Genomic DNA, 20,782 nt, shown 5'->3' with positions numbered 1-20,782 from the left:
AGTCTTTGTAAGATGGGTAGAAACAAAGATTATGAAGATGTACAGTGCATGGATTACTGTGCATTTTAAAAATTATTTTGCTGATTATTTAAAATATATTAATATTGGGACACCTGGGTGGCTCAGACGGTTAAGTGTCCAATTCTTCATTTTGGCTCAGGTCATGATCTCATGGTTTGTGAGTTGGAGCCCCATGTTGGACTCTGCACTGGTGATGTAGAGCCTGCTTGGGACTCTCTCTCTCTCTTTCCGTCTCTGTCTGTCTCTCTCCCACTTGGTCTCTCTCTCTCTCTCTCAAAATAAACAAATAAACTTAAAAAACATAGTAAAATAAAATACGTTACAACTTATAGTTAGCTTTTCAATGATGGTTTTATTGGGATATAATACACACACCATAAAATTCACTCATTTATGCTCTTAACCCCTATTCTTAGAGTCAGGGAAATGCAAATTAAAGTAAAAGTGATGTGATGAGCACTGAGTGATGTATGTAAGTGTTGAATCACTAAATTGTACACCTGAATCTAATACTACACTGTATGTTAACTAACTCGAATTTAAATAAGACTTAAACAAAAAAATAAATGACATGACATATAATATACTCTACTGCTCTTCCAAAAAATAAAAGGCAAAAGTGAAATACCAATTTTTACCCATCAGAATAGTAAAATGTAAAAAAAAAAAAAAAAAAGTGATTACTATTCAGTGATGGCAAAGATGTGGGAGAATGTTTAGTCTCAGATATTAATGGTTGAAGTATGACTTGCTTCAGCTTTTTTGAAAATGATCTGAAAATATCTATTACTACTTTAAATACACAAAAAACTGAAACAATAATTTCACTTTGGACAATTTATTTCATAGAACTAAAATTATGAAAGGATAAGGATATTTATTGCAATATCTCTTTTGACAAAACAAACAAATATCTGGGGAAAAAACCCTTTGTCCATCAGAAGGGAATGACTGAGCAACATGGTTGGCCATACCACGAATGAGTTCGAGCACTCTTCCCCAAACTTAAATCAGTCTTACGCCATTAAAATATTTTTATTTGACTTGGCTCCAGGATTCTACAGAGAAACAGAATTAATAGGATTCATATTTACATTATATATGCATTAATAGTATACATATATGTGCATATATACATAATAGGATACATATACACAGAATATTTATTATGAGGAATTGGCTTACATGATTATGGAGGCTACGCAGTCACATGCTCTATCATCTGCAAGCTGTAGACCCAGGAAAGCCTGTGGTATAGTTCTGAGAAGCAGGAGAGACCATGGTGTAAGTCTCAGTCTCAGGGCAGGAGAATACCAGTGACCCAGGTCATCAGGCGGAGTGAGACCAAATTCTCCCTGCCTCTGCCGTTTTGTTCTAAGCCCTCAACAGATTGTATGATGCTCACCCACGTGGCAGAGAGCCATCTGCTTTACTCAATCTATAGATTCAAATGCTAATCCCACCCAGAAACATTCTTACCGACACACCCAGAAATAATGTTTAGCCAAATAACCAGGCACCCCATGATCCAGTCAAGTTGACATAAAATCAATCAGTACACGTATATTTGTTATAAAATGAAGTTTTATAGTACCACAGTCAACAGAAAACCAGGATTACTTACTATGCCTTGAAAATATCTGTAATATTAAATCAAAGACAACAAAAGGATGTTACTCATTCCTAGTTAGATAGCATGGCCTATCAAAGATTCTAATCCTGAGCCCAGCGATCTACAAAAAAAGTGAAATATCAAGTGTCAGAGATACTAAAGACACACACTGCATGATTCAGGGTTACTTAATGTCCCTCATAGGCTATATTAGCTCCTTGGAGTCCACAGTACTGATCATTCCGAACTTCTATAAACATATAGGAGATTCTTATTTTCGACCTGAAGGGGTATTCACAATTTATTAGATAAAAAAAGCAAGTTGTAAAGTAATGTGTGTTAATTCAACGTTTATATAACAGGCAAAGTCAAAAGAAACCCCTGTGTGTGGATTGTTGCTTGTCTTGGTGTGCACATGGAGAAGTGGATGAATATCTCAAGTATAACCATAGGAAATGACCATTTTTATAAGTTAAAAATGATCTAAACCTGGATATTAATACAACTCCACCTAATAAACCACCAAGGCTGTTGACATTGATTATGGGAAGGAGTAATAGAAAGTCTTATAAGTCTTTTATTATATTGCTTTTAATTATGAGCATATATTACTTTTGAATTTTTCACAATTCTAAGAAAACCATTCCAAAAGAAATCAAAAGAAAGAGAGCACATAGCCCAAGCCATCAAAAGCTGTGAATAAAGCTGCAAGTCTTTAGTTATATGTCGGTGACATCTCAGTAAAGCTTTGGGGAGGGGAAGCTTCAGATCCTTGGGTAGATCACATATCATTAATCCACCTCAGCACTATTGACATTTGGGACCAGGTAATTAAGATGTTGAAATAACTCGTAAGAGCATAATAGTAACACACCTGCAGGTGGTCTTTCTATTTGGATGAGGATAGAAACCTTAAGTCCCAGGGATGAAATTCCATCAGTAGTGAAGGACTTGGGGGCATCGAGGCCACTTCCACCATTGTGAGGGGTTGTCCCGTGTAGTATAGGATGTTTAGCAGTATCCCTGGATTCTACCTACCCATGATAGTAGCACCACCCATCCCCAGTCAAATGACAGCCAGAAATGTCTACACAAGTTGCCAGACATTCCCTGGGGGCAGAATCAGCCCAGGGTGAGAACCACTGCTCTAGTTTTCAATTTCTCATTACTGATGGGACACCTTGAACCAAGTTCCCTTAAAGATATAACACTGTCTGATTTCACCAATATGGAATCTATGAATGTTTTCCAGAAGCTGTTTTCCTCCAGAGCCACTAGAGGGGACACTCTGCAACACAAAGGACAGAAGAGACCTTGGGGAACCTTGTTTTCCTCTACTTGTGGACTTTGTTGTCTCTGATTTGGAGGGCCCAGCCTTTAATAAATAGTCTTTGATGTTGAGAGCTATAACCTTTACCCACAAGGCATGTAGAGCTGTTTGCCTTGTGGTTTGTGCCATAAAAGTCGGTGTTTTTAGATATGGTGGAAGAGAGTGAAGTGTTCTTTGCTTCTTTAAACATTCTTCATAAAGCAGTCAGATGAATAATATTACTAAAAAGAAGTTTTGTGTCTCCATGAAGAGAGCCCATGGGACAACCAGGAGAGGAGGTCAAAGACTGAGTTCTCTTCCTGGTCCTGCCACTTCCAGGCTGTGAGACATTGGCCAAGTCTCTTAACCTTTCTGGTTAGATATAGCAGCTAAGGAGATAAACTGAGAGATTAAGGTCACACATGGAATTATATGGTCAAGCAAGGGTTTGGATCTGACCTGTCAATTCCATGGAATACTTGTGAAAATCAAATGAGGTGGTGTATGTGAAAGAGCATTGAGGAATAGAAAGCCCCTTACAAGTCCAGGGTGTGGATTTTCAGGTATTATGAGGGCAAAAGGAGATGGTGACTAAGAGTGAGCATGGGGGGGAGGGGTGCATGGGGGATGGGTGGAGGAGGTCCGCAAAGGCAACAGCAATAATCCTCCACCAACTCTTATAAATTATAGAAAAAGGCCTTAACGCCCCCAAATCCTTCATTGCTGATGGAACTTCATCCCTGGGACTTAAGGTTTTGATCCCCATCCAAATGGACAGACCACTTTATGCTCTTAGGAGTTGCTTGAACACCTTAATGAAAGTGGAAGATCTAGTCCAACACTTGTTTCTCAGACTTTAAAAATCCTGAACCACAGTGACAAATATGTTTCACAGAGAGACCCAGCTCGCACCCATATTATAAAACCAAAACAAAAGTCTTGTAATGTACTTGAATTCTTCTGTTTTATTTTGTCACTTGAAGCTCACGCTGGTTCTGACCCAATAAATAGTGGATACTGACCTGCAGTTTTAAAAACACTGTCCTAGAAGTTTTTGTGGAGGATGGAGTCCTGGTCCTAGGCTGGGGAAGAAACAGGAGATACGACCACCAAACATTACTCAGGGAGCCTCAAGGATGAATTCTATTACAATTTTCTAGGAGCTGATTCTTTGGGGAATGGTTCAGGAAGAGGAAATGAAAACAATAATCCCAAATTCATCTAAATGAATGAGGATGGGCCACTGAGCAGTAGCCTCCCAGCTGGATTCTCAGAGGTCATGATCTAAACCCCGCTCCATTAACATGAAGTATAGATAGGTATAATATAACCAACACCATAATAAAAATTAAAACCCAACATTTATTGAGCCCTTATCAGATGTTGCACTGAGCACTTTATGTGAATGGTGATACAAACAAAGTTTGAGAGTTCCCTGGTTTTCTTTTTGTCCTGAACGCTAAAAAGAATTCTGGCTTTGCCTGTCCACTTTCTTCCCCTTACCTATCAGAAGAACAGGACAGAAATAGAAGAATTAGAGCAGCATTGGTTAGGGTGGGAGAAAAACTTGCTAGGGAGCTTGGGAGAAAGAAGGCAAGGCCAAAGCTATTGGGTATAAGGAGTTTGGATAAGACGGGGAAAAGGATGTTAAGAAGGCTTGCAGGGGGCTCTATATGGTGCTTGAGAAATGCAAGTATTGAATATGAGTTAATTTGAAATTATTTTTTGGTGACTGGACTGGGTTTCTTAGATTGTAACATCACCCTGAGACTGGCCCATGTGGGTTATGGTCTCAAGAGGGTCACATAAGCATTATCTTATTTAATTTTCATAACAAACCCAGCAGGTGGTATTATTATTTCCTTTTTTTCCAGATTAAGAAAATAAAGGAGGCTGATACAGGCTAAGTAACCTTAAAGTCATATAACTAAGAAATAGTGGAGCCAGTACTGAAACTTAGGTCTTTCAACCTCCAAAGCTCTTAACAAGTCCATGAACAAAGATTATTTCCAATATAAATAATATCAATTAAGAATAAAATAGGATAGGATTTAACGAAAGGAATATAAGACTTGTACACCAAAATGGTAAAACATTGTTGAGAGAAAGTAAAGATCTAAATATATGGAAAGGCTTCCCAGTTTCACGGATCAGAAGACTTAATATTGTTAAAATGGGAATACTCCCTAAACCGATCTACAGGTAGAACACAGTCTCTGTCAAAATCCCAGCTGGAATAGGGGCGCCCGGATGGCTCAGTTGGTTAAGTGACCGACTTTGGCTCAGGTCATGATCTCATGGTTGGTGAGTTTGAGCTCCGCATTGGGCTCTGTGCTGATAGCTCAGAGCCTGGGGCCTGCTTCCGATTTTGTGTCTCCCTCTCTCTCTACCCCTCCCCTGCTCACGCTCTGTGTCTCTCTGTCTCTCAGTAATAAATAAACGTTTAAAAAACAATTAAAAAAAAAACCCAGCTGGATTTTTTGTAGAAATTGAGAAGATAATCCTAGAAATCAAATAGAAATGCAAGGGATCCAGACTGGCCAAAACAGTCTTTTTTTTTTCTTAATTTTTTTTTTTTAACATTTATTTATTTTTGAGACAGAGAGAGAGCATGAACAGGGGAGGGTAAGAGGAAGAGGGAGACATAGAATCTGAAACAGGCTCCAGGCTCTGAGCTGTCAGCACAGAGCCCGACGCGGGGCTCGAACTCACGGACCATGAGATCATGACCTGAGCCGAAGTCGGACACTTAACCGACTGAGCCACCCAGGCGCCCCTGTGTTGTCATTTTAAATATTTGTTCTGCTTTCATGGACGTTGAAATAAATCTGGCTTATAAAATAAACTTGTTTTACAGAGGCACACTATTTATAAATGTATTCTGTCTATATTAAGGTTAAGTAGTAAGAATATAAATCTGTGGTTTATTATATTCAGTTATTACTCTTATTATTTTTTAAATGTTTATTTTTGTGTGAGAGAGAGAGTGAGGGAGAGGGAGAGGGAGAGCATGAGCGGAGAAGGGGCAGAGAGAGAGGGGGACAGAGGATCCCAAGCGGGCTCTGTGCTGATAGCTCAGAGCCTGGGGCCTGCTTCCGATTTTGTGTCTCCCTCTCTCTCTACCCCTCCCCTGCTCACGCTCTGTGTCTCTCTGTCTCTCAATAATAAATAAACGTTTAAAAAACAATTAAAAAAAAAAAACCCCAGCTGGATTTTTTGTAGAAATTGAGAAGATAATCCTAGAAATCAAATAGAAATGCAAGGGATCCAGACTGGCCAAAACAGTCTTTTTTTTTCTTAATTTTTTTTTTAACATTTATTTATTTTTGAGACAGAGAGAGAGCATGAACAGGGGAGGGTAAGAGGAAGAGGGAGACACAGAATCTGAAGCAGGCTCCAGGCTCTGAGCTGCCAGCACAGAACCCGATGAGGGGCTCAAACCCACAGACCGCGAAATCATGACCTGAGCCGAAGTCAGACGCTTAACCGACTGAGCCACCCAGGCGCCCCCAAAACAGTCTTAAAAAAGCACAAAGTTGGACTCATCCTCTCTGATTTCATACTTATTATGAAGCTATAGTAATCAAAACAGTGTGGTGCCAGCATAAGAACAGACAGATCCATGGAATAGAATTAAGAGTCCAGAATTAGCAAATATTTATAGTCAGTTGATTTTTGACAAAGGGGCCGAGACGATTAAATGTGGGAAAGAATGGACTGTTTTTAAAATAAGCTTTGAGGGCACCTAGGTGGCTCAGTCAGTTAAGTGTTCAACTTCGGCTCATGTTATGATCTCACAGTTCATCAATTTGAGCCCTGCATCAGGCTCTGTGCTGACAGCTTGGAGCCTGGAGCCTGCTTTGGATTCTGTGCCTCCCTCTCACTCTGTCCCTCCCCCACTTATGCTCTTTCCCTCTCTCTGTCTCTCAAAAATAAGTAAATAAATAAAATTTATAAATAAATAAAATAAAGTAAAATAAAATAAACTTTGTATTTTAGAACAGTTTTAGATGTTTAGAGCTCTTGTGAAAATAATTTTTCAACAAATGATTCTGGATATCCACAGGAAAAGAATGACTTTGGATCCCTACCTTATACTATATAAAGTGGATCATAGACCTACATGTGAGAACTATAACTATTAATCTATTAGGGGTGCCTGGGTGGCTCAGTTAAACGTCCAATTATTGATTTTGGCTCAGGTCATGATCTCACATTTGTGAGATTGAGCCCCACGCTGAGCGTAGAGCCTGCTTAGGATTCTCTCTCTGCCCCTCCCCTTTTCCCCTCAAAATAAGTAAATAAACATTTTTTAAAATAAAATAATACTGGGGCGCCTGGGTGGCTCAGTCGGTTAAGTGTCTGACTTCGGCTCAGGTCGTGATCTCGCGGTCCGTGAGTTCGAGCCCTGCGTCGGGCTCTGTGCTGACTGCTCAGAGCCTGGAGCCTGTTTCACATTCTGTGTCTCCCTCTCTCTCTGACCCTCCCCCGTTCATGCTCTGTCTCTCTCTGTCTCAAAAATAAAATAAACGTTAAAAATAAATAAATAAATAAATAAATAATAAAATAAAATAAAATAATACTGGGGCACCTGGGTGGCTCAGTTAGTTGGGCATCCGACTTCAGCTCAGGTCATGATCTCAAGGCTCGTGAGTTTGAGCCCCATGTCAGGCTCTGTGCTGATAGCTTGGAGCCTGGAGCCTGCGTCTCCCTCTTTCTCTGCCCTTCTCCCGCTCATGCTCTGATTCTCTCTCTCAAAAATAAATAAACATTAAAAATTTTTTTAAATAAAATAAAACTATTACTCTATTAAAAGAAAACTTGGGTATAAATCTTTATGACCTTGGATTGGACAATGGTTTCTCAGATTTGACACCAAAAAGCACAAGTGATATAACAGAAGATTCATAAAGGGAATTCATCAATATTAAAAACCTTTCTCCTTCAAAGAATATCATAAATAAAGTGAAATGACAACCCACAGACAGGGCGATAATATTTATAAAGCATATTTCTGATACGGGATTTGTATCCAGAATGTATAAAGACAAATAATCCAATTTAAAAATGGACAAAGGATTTGAACAAACAGTTCTCCAGAGAAGACATGCAAATGACCAGTAAGCCCATGAAAAGATGCTCAACATCATTAGTCATTAGGGGGATGTAAATCACAAGCACAATGAGATAGCACATCAAAACCACTGGGATGGCTAGAATCAAAAAGATAGACAAGAATTGTGTTGTGAGGATGCGCCGAAATCAGAACTCTCACACATGGCTGGTGGGAATGTAAAATGGCGCACTTTGGAAAACAGTCTGACAGCTCCTCAAGATGTTAAACAGGATGCTCGCTTCGCAGCGCATGTACTAAAATGTCAAACATCAAGTCACCTTACAACCCAGCCCAGCACTTCTACTCCTTGGTATCCACCCAAGAGACATGAAAACATACGTCCACACAAAAGCTTGTACTGGAATATTCATGGCAACATTATTCACAACAGTCAAAAATGGAAACAACTCAAATGTCCATCATCTGATGTATGGATGAACAAAATGTGGCACATCCACACAATGGGATATTATTTGGGCCTAAAAAGGAATGGAGTACAGGGGTGCCTGGCTGGCTCGGTTGGTGGAACATGCAGCCCTTGATCTTGGGGTCATGGTTCCCAGCCCCATGCTAGGTCTAGAGCTTACTAAAAAAAAAGTTAAAATAAATAAACAAACAAACTGAAAAAGGGGAATGAAGTACAGATATATTCTACAACATGGATGAATTGTGAAAATATTATGGTAAGTGAAAGAAGCCAGACACAAAAGGCCACATACTATATGATCCCATTTATATGAAATGTCCGGAAGATGCAAATCTATAGAGACAGAGAGAAGGTTAATGTTTCCCTAGGACAGGGGGGGTGAGGGGTGGCGTGAGTGAGAGTGACTACTAATGGGCATGTAGTTTCTTTCTGGGGTGATAAAAAAGCTTCTAAAATTAGATTACAGGTCACACAATTCTGTAAATATACTAAAATCCATTGACTTGTACACTTTAAGTGGGTTAACCTTATGGTATGTAAATTATATCTTAATAAATTGTGTTTTTAAAAAGTGCATGAGATGAAAAAAATTGGAGGCAGCAAGTACAGAAAAGTCTTTGAGGAATTTCTTGAACCTGTAAAGGTTTTATTGATGTATTTTTTGATTACCAGTATATAACTGCATTTGTTGTAACAAAGGATTCTCTAGATGGGGTAGAGGTTAGGGGGTGTCACTGTACTTACTTCTCTGGGTCCCCCAGTAGATGTTTTGCCCAATTCTGATTTTATCCTATTAGGATCAATCCCAGAACACACAGTGCCAGGCTTTGTATCTCACTGAAGCTTACTCATCATTTCCCCTTTTTTTCCTTTTGTCTTCACATTATCCTGGCCCCACAAGGTAGAATGAAAAAATAATAAGCCTCTCTTTGTCTTATTAGAGAAATAAACAGCTGTGTTTGTGAAGCAAGCAAGGCCACCAAGCCTTTGGGGAAGCAGAGTGGGGAGATGCCCAAAAGGCATTTTCTACAGAGAACCAAGGGGAAAAAAAAAAAACAAACCCCAAGCCTTCTGCCAAAAATGCCTGGAACTTAAAGTGCTCTCCTCAGCCCAAGGTCAGGCTCTGTGTGGATGTTGACAATGACCCTGATCAGTTGTTGCTGCTCCCTTAATTAAAAGCATGTGGCTTCCTCTTTTCCAAAATTCACCTTTGCTAATTCCACCTGCTTGGGGAGTCAGAACCCACAGCACAAGTGTAATTCCTCAGAGTGGCAACTGGCAGAACTCCCAGGAACAAGGTGGCAACACTACGTCCCCAGCTACCAGAGGCATCGATCTCCTGAGCCAGGGAGAGGGGTCTCATAACCACAGTGGGGAGGAAAGCCATGGAGTGGCATTATTGAGGAGGCCACTGACATCTCCCTCCCTATTCTGCAAGGGGCTGGAAATTCCTGGCATTTGTCTTCCTCTTGGAATGTGACATTTACTCTAGGAGAACCATGGAAAAGTACAAACCACAATCATAAAGCCCAGAAGGAGAAGGTACCTCCAAGGTCATCTTTATCCTGGGCCCAGATACCCCCATAAGCAGATGTTCTCCTCTGGCCAACCCACCTCACCTTGGCTTGAACACAGCCACTGATAGGACTCGCACTCTGTCTCAGAAAGGCAGCTGATTCCTGGTAGAGCAGTGCTAAGGGCAGTCACTGCCCCTGTCAGGTCCAGCTCTGTCCCTGTCACCTCCAGCCCCTCCTTGTACTTGAAACACGCCTTTGTTCTAACTCCTTCTCTAGGCCTTGGAGTCTTTGAGAGCTATCTTGTTTTTCTTCGCCCTAGTCTCCTTGCCTGTCCCAGACAAGCAGTGCCTTTAGCTGCACTGACCCCCCACGTATCCCCATGAGTCCAGGAGGCAACAAAGACAATACTGGGCCTCAGCCCCTCTGAGATACCCAGTGCACGGTTCTCCCACACCCTGCATCCACCACACGCCGCCAGACATCCCTGACTTTGTCTCCCCATCCTAGCTTCTTACTCCCACTGGGACCTGACAATGAACCTGCCTTCCTGACCACTCTGGCTATCCCAGACCTTGTGTTGACCCATTGAGAGGACATGAGGCCTACTTCCCTAGACAGACCATCCCTAATTCCACTACTTCCTTGTGGAATGGTTTCAAGCCCCATCATTACCCTTTGCTCACCTGAACAGGCTGCCCTTGGTCATTGTTCACACATTCACTTCAGCCACTCAGCATGGTGATTCAGAACACAGGATTTGAGATCAGATGATCCAGGCTCTGCCATTAACTAGTGTGAGACTTTAGAGAAGTCTCTTAATCTCTCTGAGCATCATTTTCCCATCAATAGAATAGGAAGAATAATAGTACCTAACCTCATAGCTTTGTCATGATGATAACAATAAATGAAATCATCTTTGTAAAGCACTTAGCACAGAGGCTTGAACATTCAGTGCAAGTATTCAGTATATGTTTTCTACTATTTTATTCTAAAATTATCATCTAGGGTCACCTGGGTGGCTCATTCAGTTAAGTATCCGACTCTTGATTTTGGCTCAGGTCACGGTCTCATGGTTCATGAGATCAAGCCCCGAGTCAGGCTCCACGCTGACAGCATGGAGGCTGCTTGGGATTCTCTCCCCTGCTCTTCCTCTGCCCCCTCCCTATCCCCTCCCCGCTCATACATGTGCACGTGCTCTCTCTCTCTCTCTCAAAAATTTTAAAAAGAATTATCATCTAAATGTATCAAAATTCATTCATTCACCATGTATTTACTGAGTCCCATGCCAGCACTGGGATATAAAAACCCTTTTAAAGAATGGTCCTCTCTTAAATCCAGGAGGTGCAGGCTCACACTGGCACTCAGAGACAAGGAGCTGAGGTCCAGGGCCATGGCATAAAGGCACTGACCACCAGATACTGTCTAGGGAATGTGACAAGAGCACCTTCCATCTCTTCATATGTCTTTTAATACCGTCTCGACTCTCTGGTTAACACAGCACCACAAGGAAAAGGGGGAATGCCAGAGGGAGAGGTAAGAAATCCCCAGAGAAACGCCCTCTTCTGCTTCTCTCTTTGACAGAGAGTGGCCATGCCTCTGTCATGCAGGAGGGTGACGTCCCTTGGGGGAGGCCTTCTTGAATCTGCCTGGGACTGTTCCGGAAGTAGGAAGGGCGGCTGGGGGTGGAGAGACAGCAGGAATGTTCTCCTGGCTTGCTGCTCTGTACAGGCGAGTGTGCCGAGAGGAGGGCCTCTGGACATCAAAGGTTCCTTTTGTCCCCTTCCGAGTGGCAGGGCAGCCAGGCCGCTGGCGATGACTCAGGCCTGGCCCTGACGTCACCCACGCCCGGCCACTGGCCTCCCTCTGCAGCCAGGAAACTGGCTGGGGAGTGGCACTCGCAGCTGCAGCAAATCTCAAAATAAGGAGGCAACTGCCTCTCTCCTCCTCCTCTCCATCTCCTCACAACACACCTTTCTTTTCGTCTTCTTTTTCTTTTTTTTTTTTTTTTTAGCCTTATGGAAGGTTTTGCTTGTAGATCAACTTTCAAAATGTAGGAAGTCAGAATGGGTGACATCATCAGAAAAATATGTGGAGCTGATCTCAACAAGAAGTGAAGAACCCAGAGCAAGAAAGCGGTTTTAACTCCTGAGCCCAGGGAGTTGGCAGCGTTTGGGTTTCAGAGGAGCCAGCATCTCCGAGTAAGTGAAGGCCCACCCCTGCCCCTCTCACTCAGCACCCTACACTGTGTGGCGCCATCTTGTTTCCTGACACCTGCGGGTTGGCAGGCCCCAGCCCAGAGGGAGGTGGTGGGACTACATTTGGGAGACCCTCCAAATATAGCACCAAAGCGATTTTATCTGATCTCTCTCTTTTCACAGGACCAGACAAGAATGCATTTCCTCTCAAAAAAAAAAAAAAAAAAAAAAAAAAAAAAATATATATATATATATATATATATATATATATATATATATACATATGCATACATACACATAGGCTGAAACCCTGGGGGAAATGGCTCAAGTCGTGCCTTCCCCGGTCAACCTTCTTGTTTTGTCTCCTCTTCCTCCTCCCGGAGCCCTGGTGCTCTGTTTTGGACTGCCAGAATGTTTGTTCAGAGTTCTGAACTCTTTGCTTCCTGGATCTTAAACCGAGTAATCAGACATAAAAAGAAAGCCTGTTCTAGGCAAATACGTCCCCTATGTCGTCCACTTGTAGCTTTGCACTTAACCTGGTAAAAGATGGCAGGTCTCATAAGAAAACATCCACAACCTGCCGCCTTCACAGAGCGTGTTTCTGGTTGCTTCTGATTGTTTTGGTGCGCGCACCTCCATTGTTTCATCACCGTGTTTATAGAGTGCTTATTTTAATTCCTGCTTGGGCTATTGCATCTGGAATGATACTAAACACAAAGACAGATCTAGTGTATCTCTGATATCTGTTTTAATGTCACCTAAAAAACTTAAGTCTTTGCATAGCCTATAATTTTACGAGCTCTGGAAGTTCCTAACCAAGAAAGTTAAGTTCCTGAGAGAGAAGTTTAAATGTGTACATAAGAACTGCAGAGCACATAGGCATAGAAATCATACCCAGTGCTCCTAGCCTCCAGTGTCATCCCCTGAGTCAGCATTTAGTCTTTGAATAGCTTACTTAGCAGAGTAGAATTTTTCTTTATAAATTCTGTTTTATAATGATTAGAGGGGGGTGTATTAAAAAAATAAATCTTATTTTAAAGGCAACGGAGAAGCTTGTCATTCACTGGAAAACAGTGGCAAATTCCTTTGTAGTCTGACAACACTCTTGGAAAGTAACCCTATATTTGTTTTGTAATTCTAATATATTCATTTTGTACATCTTACGTTTACTTTTTGTTTTAATTTAATGCATCAGGTTGTCGATGTGAGATTCTGCTAAATTACTGTTCTTCTGGCTGTAAGATCTGAATGCTGTGACCACTAATTTGGTGAGTGTCATTTGTCCCTAATGGCTGCTTAAATTTAAATTCACTAATTCTGTTCTCTTGGTTTATAGTAAAATTTAAGGAAAGGGGAGAAGGCATGGGAACTTCCGCACACACACAAAAACAACTACATCAAAAAGGACATGTAAGTGTTAGGATATGCTAATTGCTATAGTAGACTGAAAAATGTATAATGGCTTAAACACAACAGAAGTTTATTTCTTGCTCACGTGACAGTATAGTGGGGCAACTCTCTTTCACACATGCATTCAGAGATACAGATGGAAAGAGTCTCCACCTTCTGCAGCATGTGATTTTCAAGGCCATCAGGACTGTCTCCACTCCCCAGTGAAAGAGAAGAAGAGTGTGAATAAGAGCACAGGGGAGGTTTTCACAGACCATGCCTAGAAGGGATGTACAACACTTCTATTCACATTTGGTTGACTAAAACTCAGTCACATGACCATGGCTAACTGCAAAGGGATCTGGGAAATGTAGTTCCCAGGGAGGCAGCCACTTCCCAGCAATGGTCTAGAGAGTTTCTGGATAAGAGGTTTTCCTCTCTGGCACAGCATAATAAAGAGCTTAGAGATGCTCAAGGATAAGATAGCAGAATGAATTAGTGGGAGAAGCAAAAAATTATCAGGTATTTAGTATTCCCTGACTGACTCTCTTAGGTAAAATCTAGCCATATGGGCAAGGGGCAGTGGGTGAGATTTTTCAAGATGCCTCTGTTCTTTCCAACCCTGAGCCTTTCTATGAGCACTACCATGCTGCCAGTGACCAGTACATGAGGAAGGACATTCTTTCCCTTATTTTCCCCTCCAGGGTCCTCTTGGTCTAGGATCATTCTGGCATTGTTTCCTGCTTCTGGGTGTAGTCATGCTAGTTGGAATTGTCCAACAGAATTCTGTTCCCCCAACTTTGAGCCCCAGTAGTCTATTGGAAAGCTCGTGGTTTCTTTAGCTCATGGTTCTGTCTGCTTCTGGGAACTTTGGGAAGCTATCCTGCCTGATCTACTCCAGATCTTGGCAAGTGTTTTAATCTTAGGTGTGTGATCGGGGTAAGGGGTAGGATCCCTGACTGAAATGAGATCTTCAAACCAAGTTATCAGAGAAACATTTAAAAATAGATTTAAAAGGCTCAGGCTGGAGAGATTAGTGCAACCCTAAGGATTTGATACATAATTCTAGTTTTTTCTTTTCAGGGAAAGTTTAAAAACATGTACTGAAATAATGAGTGGTAAGGGTGTAATCCCTGTTTAGGGAACTCTGAGCTAATTTTATGTTTTATGTAGCTGTTTCACCATTGTTGGTCTTAGTGCAGAATTCCCCTGCTGGTAAATATCAGAAACCATATGGTGGGTACCTTATGATGCCCCAAAGGCAGCATAAAGACCTCCAGTAAAAACGGACTTTACATGCTTGCTTCAGCAGCGCATATACTAAAAATGGACTTTGCCTGAGTCTTTGCCTGAAATAGTTCTGTAGTTCTGTTGTCAATATCTGGCTAGATACCCTGGTTTCTGATTGTATTTTGCCCCTGGACTTGACATTTCTGAGGCCCACACCCACACCCTGAAGAGCACACATTGTCCATTGTGTGGGAAGGCAGCTACTGGCCAGTTTGACACAGCCTCTAGGGCTCTCATGGAGACTGGTGCCTGGCCTAGTCTCCTATCACTGCTGCCTCACCTCTACCGCTGCCCAGTGCTCTCACATCAGGAATGGTCTAAGGAGAAGTGGAGTAAAGTAAGTTGAATTGTTGCAAAAATGCTTCAGTCTCTCAGAGTTAATTTGCTGTGCCTTGGGTTTGTCCTGGAAGTATCTACTGAACTGAAAGCTGGCTGGGCTGGTGGAGGAAGCTAAAGATAAGACCAAGTTGAATGGGCCTGCTTAGAAGGGTGCAGCCAAAGGAGTAAGTTGAGAACAAATGCTAGGTTTCAAAAGCTAGAGCCAGGTGGGGATGATCTGTTGCTGGAAACCCCTGTCTAATGGAGTCAGCCAGGAAGGGCAAGGCCAAAGGCCATTCAAGAAGGAAAGATGTCACGGTCCATTTACTTGGGAGACTCAGCTGTCCCAGTTGATAAATTTCAACCACCATGTGGTAGTGACTTCTCAGAGCACTAAGTATGTAGGAAGTGACATATGAGTGTATGTGTGGAGGGGGTGGGCTGGGGTCAATCTCCTGATTACTCCTGTCTACCTGTATTGATAGCATGAAAGGGAGGGGTGTGTAATCGCCATATCAGAATTTCAGTACTGTCAGCGTGACCCCTCCACAGTGTTGTTACAGCACGCTGAGTGACCTCACAAACACACCAACACGGCAGGGGTGACAAGGTATACACTTGGTAAATATTTTGATCTTCAACATTTTCAAAAAAGTGTCAAAGTAGACATCATGGGAAAAATTAGACTTTTCTTTAATTTTATATTTTCTTATTTAAAAAACTGTTTATTCCACGTGAGGGGTATAATTAAAATTTGGGGCACCATAGTCTTTTCAGAGCTTAGGTCACCTAAAGAGCTTAGCCTGGACCAATTAATCTGTGATAAGCAGGCATGGACGTGCACAGCAGGCTGACATAGATAGTGCCTAGACCAGTTGATTATTTTTATTATTTTTATTTTTTAACTCTATTTTTGTTTTATTTTTTTAATTTTTAATGCTTATATATTTTTGAGAGAGAGAGACAGAGTGTGAGTGGGGGAGGGGCAGGGAGAGAGGGAGACACAGAAATGAAGCAGGCTCCAGGCTCTGAGCTGTCGGCACAGAGCCTGACGCGGGGTTTGAACTCAGGAACCAAACCGTGAGATCATGACCTGAGTTGAAGTGGGATGCTTAACTGACTGAGCCACCCAGGTGCCCCTATTTATTTATTTTTAAATGTTTATTTTTAGCAGAGAGAGAGCATGTGCCTGCGTGAGAGGGGGAAGGGGCAGGGGGGTGGGGGTGGGGGGAACAGAGCATCCGAAGTGGGCTTTGTGCCGATAGTAGAGAGGCTGATGTGGTGGGGCTCGATCCGTGAGATCATGACCCGAGTGGAAGTCAGACAACCAATTGAGCCACCCAGGTGCCCCTCAGTTGGTGATTTTTAATGCCAGAGGTTTTATAGTTTTCATAGCACAGAAATACAAGCCCTCTTCTTACACTGGGTCGGCATTTATGAATGTTCTTTTACTCCACTTAGAGGATTTTGCAATAAGGCCACGTCATATTCACCAAAGCTAAGAATTCATGGTAATAGGGCTTTGTAATTGCTCATGCTGAAATCCCCCGATTTCTTGTCAAGAACGAAGTTGGAAAACACCACACTTGAAGACTTCACGGTTTTGTTTTTAACTCAAGAAGCCTCTGCTTTTCATCAGAACTTGAAAGCTTCCTCCCGCCTCCAAAATGGTATTTTTAAAGGATGTAAAACTGAGATTCTGTCAGAATAAATAAAGTAAAATATGTGAAATGGTTTGGGGGGGAAAATGGTTTGGGCAACTTAGAACAATGTATAGCAAGTCAAGATACTGATGAAAATAATTATAATAATGGTTAGCATTGGTGTTTTGACTTTTACTGTTGGTATTAATATTGTAAGTATCATCATTTAACATTTTTTGGTCTTTCTCAATTGACTTTCATCTAAGATCCTTAGCACCACTCACTAGCTAGCCACAGCATGTGGGATAAAATTTTCAAGGTCATTCGGAAAGGTTTGACTATAGGCCAGAAGCCTAACCAAGAGGCTTGTAATGTTACTCAGAGAGAGGTTTGACCCGGGTTGGGGGGGGGGGGGGTGCGGGTACTGAAATCTGTGACACAGGATGGATTTGAGCTATCTCTCTGCCAAAAAAAAAAAACCAAAAAACCAAAAACAAAAATGGTGTTTCCTGGCATTTTAGGGGGCTCCCAGTGCATTGACCACAGGAGGCTTTGAAACCACTCCACAGAAGCACTGACGTCGGGTGGTGTCTCCCAAATGAGAAGGAGTCCATCGCCTGTCCCAAAGCCCCTAAGCTTGAATGCAGTCTGTCTGTTTGGTGTTAATGGGGCGGGGGATTATACAGAGTCAACAAGCATGAGTTCAACCCAAGAGCAGTAAAGAAGGTATCATTTAAACTGTGAACTCCCCTCCATGTCCCAGATCCTGTCATCTGTTATCTTGGAATGTAGTGGGGAAAGCAGTATCTAGTGAAAGGATTTTCTCATTGATCCAAATTCCTTGGCATCAACTATTCCAAGGTACTTCACAAAAGAGAATGTAGCTTGAAATCTACCCCAAGCACCAGCCAGAGTCTGAGTCCTTCTACTGCAGCCAGGCCATGGTTGGGCTGGACTCCTAAGAGGAGTCTCTTCCCTCCGTTTTCACCCTACATGAGGTGAATTCCTTTTTGTTTCTTTTAAAATACTTATCATTGTTTTTCAGATAAAAAGAGTCATAACTAGTTACTATACAAAAAATAGAAAATACAGAAAAATATCAAGGAGAAAACAACAGCTTCCAGTAATACAACAAACAAGCAACAATTCTGTATTACCATTTTGATGTATTTGTTTCCAGTTTTTCACATATAGAAATTATTTGACATGGTATTTTATGTTTTTTCTTACCTCACTTCCATTATGTTGTAAGTATTTCTCCAAGTCACTAAATGGCCTGTGAAAATTTGATTTTTTTTTTTTGTGTTATGTTATGTTATGTTATGTTATGTTATTTATTTATTTATTTATTTATTTATTTTTGAGAGAGAGAGAGCGGGAGCACAAGAGAGGGAGAGGCAGACAGAGGGAGACAGAGGATCTGAGGCAGTGTTTCTTGACAGGCTCTTTGCTGACAAGCTGTCAGCAGCTAGCCCAAAGTGGGGCTTGAACTCACAAACCGTGAGATTGTGACCTGAGCCAAAGTTGGACGCTCAACCAACTGAGCCACCCACATACCCCTGAAATTTTGATTTTTAACGTCTGTGTTTCCCTTGCATTGATATGTCTTAATTTATCCTTTTTGGGGTTTTTTGATGGGCATTTTTTTTTTAAATGCTTATTTTTGAGAGAGACAGAGCCTGAATGGGGGAGGGGCAGAGAGAGAGGGAGACACAGAATCTGAAGCAGGCTCCAGGCTCTGAGTTGTCAGCACAGAGCCAGATGCGGGACTCAAGCCCACAAACTGAACCGGGAGATCATGACCTGAGCCGAAGTCCGACGCTTAACCGACTGAGTCACCCAGTCACCCCTTTGATGGGCATTTTGATTGGCTGTAATGCTCTGCTATTATCAATCTGTAAACATTCTTGTGGATGAATTTTTGTGGACATCTTAGGGAAAATTCCTAGAATTGAATCAGTAGGTCAAATGACCTGTTTCTAAATTTCCTAATGCACATCAGTAAATTAGCCTCCAGAAAGTCACCAGTGTCTATTTCAAAACCTAAGTCCCCTTCAGTTTCTCATGTTAAAATGCATGCTCCTAGGCCCGAGTGGCATCAGAAGCTCTAAGGACGGGGCCTAGGAATATGCTTTTCAATACACCCTCCTAATCCTTATACACGTTAAAGCCTCTTGATATGCTGCATTCAATTCAATAAACATTCATTTCAGCAAACACTTATTAGAAAACAGAGAGCCTTGAGATAGTATATCTAAACCAGAATTTAACTTAAAGGCTCCTTTTTTGGCCTCTGAAGTTTAGATTTTTTCTTAATTGTGGTATGGTATAGTTGAAAGACTTTCAGCTAGAGAATCGGGAAACCTTACTGTAAATATGAGATAACTGAGACCCAGAATGATTTACTTCCAGGGGGTTAGCCAGAGATTCAGTGGCAGCAGTAAAACAAGGACTTGGGTAGAAGCAGGGCCTAGATCTCCCCAACCTCAGGGTAGCAGAGACAAGGCCCCAGTGAGAAGATAGACAGCTCATGTGAGAGACTCTGCCTCAACCAGGAAACTTTGATCTGCCTTCTTATAGGCAGGGCCATATCTCAGGACCTGTATGGGCAGCCCAGACCCTGTGAGGGGCCCAAGGGCCCACCTTGGTCACCTAATGAGACCAGGCCACTGTGTGCCCTAAGCCCTGAAGTGGTAACATCGAACCTGGACGGAAGAGGACAGGGGCAGCCACTCAGAGCCACGCACAAGAGCAGAAGAGGAGGCCGGGTCCAGAGTCAGAATGCAAAAGAGCAGAGACTCATATTGTAGTCAGATCTTAACTGCAAAAGAAGACAAAGCCAGAGCTAGAGGGGAGCTGTGTGACTCATTCTCAAGGATGGAGTCCCATCACATAACTTCACTGTCTGGGGAGGTACCTGTCCATAGCTGTGCCTGCCGTTTTAAATCTGAGAGGTGCTGTGCACCAGGCTGCCTTCTGACAGCAGGTGAGTAGTAGCACCTGGCCGAAGGAGGGGCGGTGGGTCAGAGAAGAGGCTCCTGAAATTGGGAAATCTGGGAAATTCTCTGTTAGAGCAGAAAACATAGTAAACAAACAACAACCAAATTAAAAAAAATTTTTTACCACCTTCTAAGGAGGTGTGAGCATCCATCCTGCTGCATAACCCTGCTCAAGCCCATCAGACCATGCCTATTGGTCACCTGATGGCATATGGCCGACCTTTCTCATTCTACCACCCCAGCTTCTGGGGGAGTCACCATCATATCATTTGCTTTCATGCTCAGCCTCCACAAACAGCTGAGTTCCAGATGGTCCCTAGTTCATGTTTAGGTTCTATAAATCACTATTTAGATTCCTCCACAGCCAAGTCCACATCTTCCGCCTGTGACTGCACCAGTTGAAGTGCAAGAGCCAGAACGCAGAGGCACCAGGGAGTTTGCCTCTGATCACTAAGCTTTACTGCTTCTGTGAAGGGTCTTCATGGTCTCTTGGCTGTTCCCACATAGCATCACTGCTCTTCTCATTCTTGGCCTTCTGGTCCAAACTTGTAGATGATGGGTATGGATTCCAGGAAGTTCTACAACCTCCCTTCACTCAGGGGTACAACAGATGGAAGGTGACTTCCCAGACATGGCTGGAGCAGTTGTCATCACTATGATGTTGGCTCTATACAAAGCCCATCTCCCTGGCATCCTTTACAACTTCTTTGGCTGAAGCACCTTCTGATGCTTAGAGTTCTTTTTTTTTTTTTTAACATTTTTATTTATTTTTGAGACAGAGAGAGACAGGGCATGAACAGGGGAGGGGCAGAGAGAGAGGGAGACACAGAATTGGAAGCAGGCTCCAGGCTCTGAGCCATCAGCCCAGAGCCCGACGTGGGGCTTGAACTCACGGACTGCGAGATCGTGACCTGAGCTGAAGTCGGACGCTTAACCGACTGAGCCA

The 20,782-nt window shown here is 42.3% G+C and overlaps 1 protein-coding gene across 8 annotated transcripts in view; it reads left to right on the top strand.

The window, feature by feature from the left end:
- ZBTB38 (zinc finger and BTB domain containing 38) overlaps window positions 1-20,782 on the top strand; it is a 173,235-nt gene that overhangs the window by 47,053 nt on the left and 105,400 nt on the right. For all 8 annotated transcript variants that reach the window (XR_002076887.2, XR_002076886.2, XR_008422566.1 and 5 more), the window contains exons 3-4: window positions 12,014-12,200; window positions 13,393-13,465. The gene's annotated coding sequence lies outside the window, so the exon portion shown is untranslated. The remainder of the gene's footprint in view (window positions 1-12,013; window positions 12,201-13,392; window positions 13,466-20,782) is intronic.

This window comes from Panthera pardus, unplaced genomic scaffold (genome assembly GCF_024362965.1).
Source record: "Panthera pardus isolate Hobbes unplaced genomic scaffold, ASM2436296v1 HiC_scaffold_16, whole genome shotgun sequence".
NCBI classification, from domain to species: Eukaryota; Metazoa; Chordata; class Mammalia; order Carnivora; family Felidae; genus Panthera; species Panthera pardus.
Note: the sequence above shows the minus strand (reverse complement) of the source record. Positions and strands in the feature narration are given on the sequence as shown.